This window comes from Ovis canadensis, chromosome 12 (genome assembly GCF_042477335.2).
Source record: "Ovis canadensis isolate MfBH-ARS-UI-01 breed Bighorn chromosome 12, ARS-UI_OviCan_v2, whole genome shotgun sequence".
Taxonomy (NCBI): Eukaryota; Metazoa; Chordata; class Mammalia; order Artiodactyla; family Bovidae; genus Ovis; species Ovis canadensis.
The window spans coordinates 55,052,792-55,065,506 of NC_091256.1; positions in this window are offsets into that span (position 1 = coordinate 55,052,792).

Genomic DNA, 12,715 nt, shown 5'->3' on the forward strand with positions numbered 1-12,715 from the left:
ATGAACACTGGGGTACACGTGTCTCCTTCAATTCTGGTTTCCTCGGTGTGTGCGCCCAGAAGTGGGATTGCTGGGTCATATGGCAGTTCTATTTCCAGTTTTTAGGCATCTCCGCACTGCTCTCCATAGCGGCTGTACCAGCGACCACATGTGTCGGACCCTTTTTGTACTTTAATAAAGCTCTGCTATGCAAAAGCTCTTGAGCGATCAAGCCTGGTCCCTGGTCCCAAAGCTAAATCTTTCTCTTCAGAGATCATGAATCTGACTCCGTTCACCATAAACTATCAACGTGTAGGGTGAGAATGTGTCAAGGGATTATTCCCGTAATTCAGAGACAATGCTACATGCTTTGCCTTTTTTCCAAGCCGTCCTCTCCATCATGACTTCCTCCTTGATTCCTGGGTGTATGCAAAGACCTTCAGGTAGACGAAGCCTGTTTGTGTTCACTGAACAGCAGGGCCTGTGGAGGAACAGGTGAGGTGGAAGGTGAAGATGAAGCTGGCAAGGAATATACTAGTTACAGTCCTGCTTCGGTTTAATCAGTGTTTCCCTCTTGGTGGGGGGTGGGGCACATCTTATGGCCTGTGGGATATTCCCCCGCCAGGGATTGAAGCTGTGTCCCCTGCCCTGGAAGTTTGGAGTCCTCACCACTGGACCAGCAGGGAAGTCCCAAAGCATCCTTTTTAAAGACTTTTTTTTCTCATTTTAAAACGAGTCTAAGTTCCTAGTAAAACATTTAGGGACTTTAGACAAGTGAAAAGAAGTAAATAAAATGGGACATTATCTACAGAGATAATTGCCAGCTGCTTTTGGAACCCTCGGTGGCGTCCCCTGAGTCTTCTTTTCTCTCACTCTCTCCAACTCATCATCCAGTTCTGTTGGTTCTGCCTGAAAACATACCCAGCAGCTGTCCAAATGGCACCAGACCCAGTATGGCCCTCCAGTCTCAGCCAACTCCTCTTTTGCTTCAAGTCTTGAAATGGATGCCATCCTGCCCACCTGCTTTCTCCTGCTTCCGCCCAAGATTTGTGTCTGTTGAATCAGAGCCTCTGCTCAGCAGCCCTGCTGGCTCTTCATCCCCAGGTCATCCATTCCAGGAAGCTGCCCCTCCTCAGCTCACCGCCACATTGCAGCTCAGAGACAGCTTCATGAAAGGAGCTGTTCCCAGTCCACCTCCATTGCCAGCTCTGTGCCAACCCCACCCTTGCAGCCTTTTTCATACTTGTAGTAAAAGAGTTACCTGCTTGGTTAGTTGGGTTGCAGTCTATTCACCCTGAGTTAGTGCCATCTGTTGCCCTAGTAGTGGGGAGCTGGAAGAGATGGGGGTCTCTCTCCTGGTCCAATGGCTTCTAGAAGGATCCTGTCAGATAGGGCAGAGTCCCGGTCCCAGCTCCGTGCCTGCTGATCGTCTGACTTGAGCCATTGCTTGACCCCCTGAGGGATCCAGTGTCCTCTTGGTCTGTGTTCAGGCTCTCTGTGCTCTGATTTCACGACTGCAATAATACCTCACAATAATACCCTCACTCAGGGGGGACCGAGAACACGTTGATGTCTGTGTGCTTAGTCGCTCAGTCACGTCTGACTCTTTGCGACCCTGTAAGGAGGTAGACCTGACTGTAGCCCTTCAGGTCTTCTGTCCATGGGATTCCCCAGGCAAGAATACTGGAGCAGGTGCTACTTCCTGCTCCAGGGCATCTTCCCCACCCAGGCATCGAACCCGTGTCTCTTGCATCTCCTTCATGTGCAGGCAGATTCTTTACTACGAGTGCCACCTAGGCAGCCCCGATGTTTGTGAAGGGCCGAGAATAAAATGGTCGTCATTCCTCCTGTTCTCTCAAACAGGTATGGCTCCTGGAGGTCCCTGTTGACTAGAATGCTAGGTATCACTCACACTGTTGCTCTCAGAGCCCTGGAGGCCCACGCAGGTGCTCAGAAATCCACGTGTGGCTCCTTCCTGCAGCAGGAAGGTGGGGCCTGCAAGTGCACAAGTGTCTTCTGAACATGGGGCTCTTAGCCTCAAGCTCTCAGAGGTCCCAGGCCTGGGCCTCTCAGGCACAGACAGCCCTTCCTCTCCCCGCAAAGCTGTCTTATCTCGGTGTCATCTGCATCTTCACCTACATCTGGGCATTGCATGGGGGCATCAGGCCCAGTGAGGACCTGCTGCCCTGCAGCCCTCCAGGGCCCCGCAGCCCTCCAGGGCCCAGCACAGAGGAGGTGTCTGGTATTTGCTGAGTGAATGAATGCTCATGACTGGTGATACTATTATATCCTCTCCACCTTCTCCCCTGTTCCTATACGAGCCCCACCCTCACTGGAATTCTCAGTTCTGTTTACCTTTTTCTTGAAAGGACATTCCAGCTCACATTCACTCATTCAACAAATGTTTCCCAAGTGTCAGCCAGTACCATGACCAGACTGGAGCCGCCCCATCTCCTGTGACTCCCATGGTGCCGAGCTTCAGGTCCAGTGCCCAACAAGGAGGTGAACCTCTGCAAAGAGGGAGCTTTTGCCAGCCAGATGCCACTGGGGGACCCTCGGTTCACATCCAAACAGTCTACACGTTCATATTCGCCTCTGCCCACACAAGGCTCAGTTGTCTTTGTGGCCTCCAGTTACAGTTCCTCGTTGATTCAGCCCTGGGTCCATAAGCTGGCAGCCTTGGGCCTTCACCTCCACCTACCTTGTGGGCAGACTCTAGAAACCCCCTCCTCTCTGTGTGTCCTCCTGAGAATCAGATACAGTTCTCGTCCCCTCTGATTCCTAAGATTAAAATATTCCCTGCAGAATCTTAGTTCTGAAAGAGCTGTCCATAAACCAAAATCAAGGTACTGATCCACAGAACGCTCAGATGGAACGCCTGCTTAGTCTGCACTGCGCCAGGCAGCTGTGACCCAGACCGACAGAGTCGAGTCCAAGGATATCCAATTGGGATTTTGAGTTTCCCTAGTGGTTCAGAAGGTAAAGAATCTGCCTGCAATGCAGGAGATCTGGGTTCAGTCTCTGGGTTGGGAAGATCCCCTGAAGAAGGGAATGGCAACCCACTACAGTGTTCTGGCCTGGAGAGTTTCATGGACTGTATAGTCCATGGGTTCGCAAAGAGTCGGACACGACTGTGCGACTTTGACTTTCACATTCCCCCTCCTCTGTTGGCGAATTTCAAAATGATTCCAACACGGGAGAGAATGGCATTGGTGTGACCTTGATGCCCTCAGAGGCTCAGTTTGGAGCTCAGTGGTGAGTGTACCCAGAAGTCGGGCAGGGCGGGGTGGGGGGCGGTGGCAGGGAGTGGGGAGGTGCTGGCGAATAGAAGCAGGGGGCTGAGAGACGGGAGCTCCCTCCCTCGGCCATCCAGAACACTGTGCATCCCTCGAGGGCCCTCCGCACCCCTCTGCTCCACTGGTCCAGCTCCCTGAGGTGCCGCCCCCTCCGAGCTCTTCCTGTAGCCCTCGCCGGCCTCCTACCTTCATAGTGGATGGGGGGCTGCAGGGGCTCACCACCTTCATTGTGGGCTTTGTGTTCCAGTCCGTCCAGGTGAGTGGAAGCATCTTGCGGGGAGCACGGGGGTGGGGGGCACAGCCCCTTGCCCCGACTCCCTGCTCCACCTGGCCCCTGCCTCTAGGCAGATGGGACTCCAGGAAATAGGCAGGGGGTCCCCCTTCTACTAAGAACATCTGTTAATTTGACAAGAGAGGGGGCAGCTCTCCAAGGTCCATAAAACAAAGGTGGTGCCATCTCAGTCAAACCTACTCGTTTCCCACCTACTGAAGGAGCTTAGGCACGCAGACCATGAAGGGTTAAGGATGTAGGGGCTCTGGTCTGCCAAGTTCAAGCAAGCTAGAGCCAGGGGGCATCCCCCACCTCCCCACCCCCACCCCCAATTCTGAGAGTGTGCAGTCCAATCTAGAGGTCATACTGTTCATGCTGTCCCCGTTGTCACAAGGCTGAGTCCTTTCTGACATGAGGCAGGATCTAATTTTCTAGCTATTTCACTCCCGGGGAGTAAAGTAAAACGGGCCACCGAGAGACCTCTGTGCGACTCACATAGGCCTCACCTGGCGCTGGCCCTGGAATGTCTTTCTTCCTCCAGCCCCGCCTGTTTTCTTGTCTTTGGCCCAGGAAGTCGCTGGTGCCTACTGTCTCATTATCTCTGCAGAAATCTGCCTCCTCACTGCTGTTTACATCTATGTGGTCATTCCTGAGACCAAGGGCCGAATATTTGTGGAGATAAACAGAATTTTTGCCAAGAGAAACAGAGCGGAGGTTCCAGAGGAGGAAGAAGAAATCGCAGATGCTGAGCCTCATGTACCACCTCTGTCGGCCACGGAGACTTCCTTTTGTGGCTGTGCACATCCCCAGGGGCTAAATTCAAGACTTCCTTCTTTGAGGAAGGGACTCCCTGCCCCAGGCCTCAAGAGAGGGGAACCACTGAGGAATTTCTGAGCCCCTAGTGGTGGCTAGAAGATTTTGGAAAGTTTGGTCCCTGATTTAGTTGAGAAGCACTTAGCTTCCAATGCTCACCTGGGGAGGAATGACCTGGAAGGACAGGCAGGTATGTAAGTACTAATCAGCAAGAACAGACTCACTGATTCTACATCAGCATCACATCTCAAATGATGGAGGCCCGGGTTCAAGCCCTGGACAGGGGACTGGACTCCACATACTGCAGCTAAGAGTTCACATGCCTCACCTAAAGACCCCGAATGTTGAACCTAAGATCCAGTGCAGCCAAATAAATATATATTAACAAATAAATTTTTTTAAGTGATAGATGGATGTTTTTTTTTTTCTTTTTGGCTGCGCTGGGTCTTCATCACTTTGTGTGGTTTTTTTGTGGTGGTGGTGGTGGTGAGTGGGGGCTGCTCCTTGTTACTGTGAGTGGTGGCCTCTCCTGTTTCAGAGCACAGGCTCTAGAGCTCGGGCTCTGTAGTTGTGGTGCATGGTTTCAGTTGTTCCTGCAACATGTGGAATCCTGCTGGACCAGGGATAGAACTCATGTCCTCACTGGCAGGCAGATTCCCATCCACTGAGCCAACAAGGGAAGTCCTAGACGCACTTTTTTAAGTTTTGAAGTTTTCAACTTCAGTGTTTGATATGGATGTCTAAATCCTGATCAAAATTTTAAAAATTTAGAGAATTCAGTCAGAATTTAGGGAATTCCTCCAAATTCAGTCAGTGGGAGAATCGAGGAACCAGGTGCAAGGCCCTGGATTCCATTGCCTTTCTTGGGTGGCTTCCTCTCTCTGGGTGGCTGTGGGTCATGCAGCTAACCCGGGTCAGCATTACATACTGCAGGATTCGCGCACTTGCATTTCTGGTGGTTGATGCTGGCTGAAACTGATGCATAATCTTGGCTTCCTCATATTTGGTAACTGGATTCCTGTGGGTGGGAGAAGGGGAGAAACAAAATTGCAGGCACACTCACACCCTTGGCTTCTGATGTAGATAGCATCAGTTCTGCCACATTCTGTTCTTTAGAAACTCATCACTAATTCCAGGCCACCCTGAGGGTGGGTGGACTCAGACTGCAACTTTTGAACAGAGGCATGACAAAAAATGTGCTGAAATTATTTAAAACCACCTTAGGACCTTTGTGGGGGGCGGAGGGGGGGGCAACATTTTTACCCATTCTGGTCCTTAATCAGGTAAGTTAATCTTGTTTGGCTACAGTCTGTGCATCTCTGAGTTAAGGCTGATCATTCTTGCCTCATATAAACCAGGTGGAAATGCTAGGTAAGTTAAGAAGCATTTTACCAATGTCAGGGGCCATTTTTTTTTTTTTTAAGCATAAGTAATTTTTAAAACTTTATTTATTTATTGGCTGTGCTGGGTCTTCGTGGCTGCTCAAGGGCTTTCTCTAGTTGCTAAGAGCGGGGGCTACTCTCCAGTTGAGGTGTGCAGGCTTCTCATTGTGGTGGCTTCTCTTGCTGCAGAGCTCTAGGTGAGCAAGGTCAGCAGCCATGGCACAAGGGCCTAGCTGTTCTGAGGCATGTGGGATCTTCCTGGACCAGGGATCGAACCAGTGTGCCCTGAACTGGAAGGCAGGCTCTCAACCACTGGGCCACCAGGGAAGCCCAGAGGTTATATTTATCATTACTATTATAGTCTATCTGCTAGCGGAGTCCCCCAGCATGCTCATCACAGAACCCCTCCCCACTACCTCCCCAGGCCTCATTCTCTTTACAAGGATGTGTTCAACGCCCTGTGGCAGTGATGGAATGTTCAGGAGGTTCAAGATGTGGCCCCAGCTGGTGCTATGGCTCATCCAGCCCAAGTACTCCAAGCAGGAATTCCATGAGCTCCCCAGGACTCCTCCGCACCCCAAATGATGATCCCTCACTCCTAGATCACAAACCCACATCTAGAAGTCTTCTCCACCAGCCTTTCCCACGACCCACAGATAAGCCCGTCCTGAAAGGGAAGCCCAGGTCTTATGGTGTTGGGCCCAGTTAGTGGTGCAAGAACAAAACCATAAAAGAGACACCTATCACAATGTTGGTGAATGATCCCGGGTCACCCAACACAGTAGCTGCCTCTGGAGTAAAACGGAAGACAGTCTGATGCAGTCGTCGTTGTTGGAGTGCGAATATAGTCTGAGCCTGAACAAAGCTGACTCATTGCTAGCCAGTAGAATACAGCAAGGAGACAGGATAAGAAGGGAATATTGTAAACAGTTCTGTGGCAGTAATTTGGTAACTGAGAAGAACTGTGGTGTTGGAGAAGACTCTTGAGAGTCTTTGGACTGCAAGGAGATAAAACCAGTCAATCCTAAAGGAAATCAGTCCTGAATATTCATTGGAAGGACTAATGCTGAAGTTGAAACTCCAATACTTTGGCCACTTGATGCGAGGAACTGACTCATTGGAAAAGACCCTGATGCTGGGAAAGACTGAAGGCAGGAGAAGGGGACAACGGAGGATGAGATGGTTGGATGGCATCACTGACTCGATGGACAAGACTTTGAGTAAGCTCTGGGAGTTGGTGATGGAGAGGGAGGCCTGGTGTGTTGCAGTCTATGGGTTCGCAAAGAGTCGGACACAACTGAGTGACGGAATTGAACTGAACTAGATGAAACAGGCTCCTTAAAAGATACTAAGTACTAAAGGTTTCTCAATCTGAAATAGATTATCTGTATCTCCATCAACTAAAGAAATTGAATGTGTAGTTAAAATCCTTCCCTCGGGACAATTCTGGTGGTGTAGTGGATAAGAACCCACTTGCCAATGCCCGTGGATTCGATCCCTGTTCCAGGGACATGGGTTTGATCCTTGGTCCAGGAAGGTTCAACATGCTATGGAGCAACTAAATCTGCACCACAACTGCTGAGCCCTCACTCTAGAGCCTGTGAGCCGCAATTACTGAGCCTGTGTGTTGCAACTACTGACGCCCAAGCATCCTAGAGCCTGTGCTCCACAACAAGAGAAGCCATCGCAATGTGAAGCCCAAGCTTCACAATGGAGAGGAGCTCCCGCTTGCTGCAACTAGAGAATAGCCCACACAAAGTAGTGAAGACTCAGCATAGCAAAAAAAAAAGAAAAAACAAACAAACAAAAAAAAAACAACACTTTCTCACAAAGGAAACTCAAGGTCCAAATGGACTTATTGGTGAATTCTACCAAACATTTTAGGAAGAAATAATACCAATTTGACATGAATTTTTCCAGAAAATTAAGAGAAAGGAATACATTACTCATTTTAGAAACCATCATTTCTCTGATACCAAAACCAAAAATAGAGACAGAAAACTACAGACTAATACCCTCATAAACATAAATACAAAAATTATGTTAAATTTTTCACAAATAGAATACAGTACTGTGTTATAAGAATAATAATATATCCGGGTATATACAGCTCAGATGGTAAACAATCATTCTGCAGTACGGGAGACCTGGGTTCAATCCCTGGGTTGGGAAGATCCCCTGGAGAAGGGAATGGCAATCCACTCCAGTATTCTGGCCTGGAAAATCCCATGGACAGAGGAGCCTGGCAGGCTACAGTCCATGGGGTCACAAGGAGTTGGACATGACTGAGCGACTAACACTTTCAATTATTTTATAGGTGGTTTAATTCGAGGTAAGGTGACCCAGGCTCCAGGTTATACCAGCTGCAGCCTCCCCCTTTGCTGCCTCAATCATGTTGTTCTGAGGAGTAGGGCCCACACTGGGTAACTCTTCATGCCCTCGACTCATGTCTTATTTGAGAATTAAGCATAATACTTGTACTTTGCTTAGTTTACAGGGACTCACTGATCTTTACTCCTAAGCCCAGTTGCTGCAAAGACGTGACTCTGCAGATAAGGAGGGATGCCCAGATCAAGGTTCCCAGGAAGGAAGAGAGTGAGCCAAGGTTTTGGTGAGACCCCAGGAATTCCATTTGGCTGGGCCTCTCTTTGGAATTCACATTTACACGTGGACTTGAAGTGCCATGGTTGTCAGTTTTTAGGGAAGAATGGGAAGTCCTCTAAAGAAAACTAGCTCTTAAAGAACCATTGTTGTTTAGTTGTTGAAGCATGTTCAACTGTTTGTCACCCCATGGACTGAAGCATGCCAGGCTTCCCTGTCCTTCACCATCTCCTTGAGTTTGCTCAAACTCATGTCCATTGAGTTGGTGATGCCATCCAACCATCACATCCTCTGCCCCCTTCTCCTCCTGCCTTCAATTTTTTCCAGTATCAGGGTCTTTTCCAGTGAGTTGTCTCACTGAATATTCAGTACTGATTTCCTTTAGGACTGACTGGTTTGATTTCCTTGCTGTCCAAGGGACTCTCAAGAATCTGCCTTCTTTAGCACCACAGTTTGAAAGCATCAGTTATTCAGAGCTCAGCCTTCTTTATGGTCCAACTCTCACATCCGTGCATGACTACTGGAAAACCATAGATTTGACTATATGGACCTTTGTCAGCAAAGTGATGTCTCTGCTTTTTAGTACACTGTCTAGTTTTGTCATAACTTTCCTTCCAGGGGGCAAGTGTCTTTTAATTTCGTGGCTGCAGTCACCATCCATAGTGATTCTGGAGCCCAAGAAAACACAATCTGCCACTGCTTCCACTTTAAAGAACCATTCTAGTTCAGTTTTCATGCATAAAAGAAAACACACTGGTAATTGAAAACTCTTTATTAAAGCAGGACTCATAGGACTTTTTTTTTTTTTTTTTGTCACAGCGTGCAGCATGCAGGGTCTTAGTTCCCCAACCAAGGGTCTAACCTACACGCCCCGCACCCCCTCGGTGGAAGTCACTGGACCACCAGGGAATTCCCAGAACCTCTTCTTGTACGTACTTGATTAACAATTAATTTGCCAATTGCCATATGCTTGAATGAAAGAAACATCCACTATATTGCAAGTATGCCATTGTTGTTCCGTCATCCAGTTGTTTCTGACCCTTTCTGAGCCACCAGGGAAGCCCTTAAATAAGAAATTAGTAGAAAGACAACTAACCTAAGAAACAGGAGACCTGGTTCTAGATCTTGCTCTCCCATTTGGTACCTGAAGCACCTGGACAAGTTGCTTAACCTCCTCGTCTCTGGTCTTTCCTCTTAAACGTGTATCATTGTTGTGTTGTTTAGTCGCTCAGTTGTGTCCAGCTCTTTGCGACTCCATGGACTGCGGCACGCCAGGCTTCCCTGTCCTTCACTGTCTCCCTGAGTTTGCTCAGACTCATGTCCGTTGCGTCAGTGATGCCATCCACCCATCTCATCCTCTGTCAGCCCTTTCCCCTCTTGTCCTCAACCTCTCCCAGCATCAGGGTCCCAGCATCGTATCGGTGGGCAACCTTGTAGGCAAGAATGCACCACGCCCTGAAGGATGACATGAGCTCACCAGGCGGAGAGGGGGTGGCAGAGTGAGCAGTGCCTCCAACGCCCTCCTTGGATCCTTTCATTCTTGGCAAAGGCTAGTTGTTCCATGCGGCGGTATTTTGCCCCTGGGCCTAGTGATGGCTCTGTTTGCCCACCATCTGCCTCTAAGCAAGATGTACATCAGCAGGCTTTCCTGTGACTCCCCACAGAGGGACCAGTGTTTGAGCACCCACCGTGGAGCCATTGGGGGCCTCTCTCTCTCAGCTTCCACCCCCCAGCAGCCTGTTATGCTGTCAAGGGTGGGGTGGGGAGCTCTGGAGCAGGGGCCAATGAGGCGTTTACCATGCATCTGGAAGATTCTGGGGCACTGACACCCTAAAACTCACCCCAGGAATCTTCCTTGGTGGAGCTGAGGCCACTGAATTGAAAGCCTGAAAATAACCCGCTGCCTCTTCCTGACTTGTTCCCTAGGCCAATTCCAGTCTTCCAAGGGGTCAACAAGAACGTGGTTATAGCACAGGACTGGGAGTTGTGTTCCTTGATGTTGATCAGTTGCTAAGTCCTGTCCAACTCTCCCAGAGTTTGCTGAAATTCATGTCCATTGAGTCTGTGCTGTTTTCTACCATCCTCTTCATCCTCTGCCAACCCCTTCTCCTTTTGCCTTCGATTTTTCCCAACATCTGGGTCTTTTCCAATGAGTTGGCTCTTTGCATCAGGTGGTCAAAGTATTGAGACTTCAGCATCAGTCCTTCCAATGAATATTCAGGGTTGATTTCCTTTAGGATTGACTGGTTTGATCTCCTTGTTGTCCAAGGGACTCTCAAGAGTCTTCTCCAGCACCACAATTTGAAAGCATCAGTTCTTCGGCGCTCAGCCTTCTTTGTGATCCAGCTCTCACATCCGTTGAGTTCCTGCTTCCCCACTAAGATGCTGTGTGTCAGAGCACACTATCTGGTCCCAGTTAATTGATTATCTTAACTGGAGATAATCAAACCAAGTCCTCCAGCTGTTTGCTTCTGAGGCTCCAACAAAATAAGAGACATATTATGTCTTAGTTGGAGATTGTGTGTTTGTGGAGAGCAAAAATGCAATCATAACTTGCTCAGTCGAGGCCTGTGGCCAGGGGACTTCCAATGGCAGGAAGTACAGCCCAGTCCAGCATTCACCACCTGCCACTCTCAGCCACACTGGACCATCTCTCTGAGGCCAGAGGTCCTTCTGTGCTTCTCTCCAGAAGCTTCTCTCTGGACAGCAGCTGTCCCTGGGAGAGCATGGCATCTGCTCCCCATGTGAGGTTCAAGGTTGCCAGGTGCTGTCCTGGGCCCCTCTGCACGGCCTCGGTTGGACGTCAGCCGGGCCTCATGTCAACTGGGTTCAAGTTGCCAGCTCAGGCCTGAGAGGGGGCATCTGAGTTGCCAGCCTGTCCATTCAGCAGGGGTGGGGGAGGCGGCCCCCCAGGTGACAAGAGGGTAGTTGGGAAGGGCTGGGTATCTATCATCCAAGGGTGGTGATGCTTTGAAATTCTATAAGCAGGACATGGAAGTAAGAGGGACCACAGCCCAGTGAGGGCAACTCCACGTCTTTCATTGTGTGAAAAGGATGAAGTCCAGGGACTTGCGCTATAATGTTCGTCCCTGATACGCCTGTAACTTACAGAAGAATCCTTAGAGGTCTTTGGGCCCCAGGTTAACAACAGGAAAGATGGGAGGGGTGGAGGGGCTTGCCAAGGTCCCGTGGGCACAGGCCCCGCCAATCTCACAGTGGCCACTGGAGGGCAGCAGCTTCCCTTCAAACACAGTCTGTCCACTCACCTCTCTCTCACCTCTCTCTCACCTGTCCTTCACAAAAACCTTTGCTCTAGTTAGTTCTTCACAAAATGGCACCCGCGCAGAAGGCCTTCGGGGAAATTTCCGGCACTCTTGAAGAGGAACGTCCCCTGAGAGCACCATGGAACAACTAAAGGGCTGTTTCTAAGGGATATTTTGTTTCTCAAAACTTCTCTCGAGAACCATGAACTCACGGAAACGAGTTTTAGTATTCTGAAATCGCAGAACCTGCAAAGGGGGTCCCCCCAGCTTCCGCTCCTGGGGGACCCAGGCTTGCCCCTGAAGGGGGTGGCTGGCCAGGTGGCTTTCTTCTCCCTGACAGCAGGAGGCTGTTTTTGTCGCTTTTTAAAGAACCACACTTTCTGCTGTCAGTTCAGTTCAGTTCAGTCACTCAGTTGTGTCCGACTCTTTGCGACCCCGTGAATCGCAGCACACCAGGCCTCCCTGTCCATCACCATCTCCCTGAGTTCACTCAGACTCACGTCCATCAAGTCCGTGATGCCATCCAGCCATCTCATCCTCTGTCGTCCCCTTCTTCTCCTGCCCCCAATCCCTCCCAGCATCACAGTCTTTTCCAATGAGTCAACTCTTCTCATGAGGTGGCCAAAGTCCTGGAGCTTCAGCTTTACCATCATTCCGTCCAAAGAAATCCCAGGGTTGATCTCCTTCAGAATGGACTGGTTGGATCTCCTTGCAGTCCAAGGGACTCTCAAGAGTCTTCTCCAACACCACAGTTCAAAAGCATCAAGTCTTCAGCGCTCAGCCTTCTTCACAGTCCAATTCTCACATCCATACATGACCACAGGAAAAACCATAGCCTTGACTAGACGGAGCTTAGTCGGCAAAGTAATGTCTCTGCTTTTGAATATACTATCTAGGTTGGTCATAACTTTTTTTCCAAGGAGTAAGCGTCTTTTTTCTTCTGTCACTAGGATGCAATGTGCCCTCTGTCCTCCACAGCTCCCTCCCAGGACAAAACTATTGGATCACAAAGTTGACAGCAATTTAGTTTAAAAAGGCTTCCCAAGTGGTGTAGTGGTAAAGACTCCACCTGCCAATGCAGATAGTTTTTTAAATGTTCGCAATGACAAT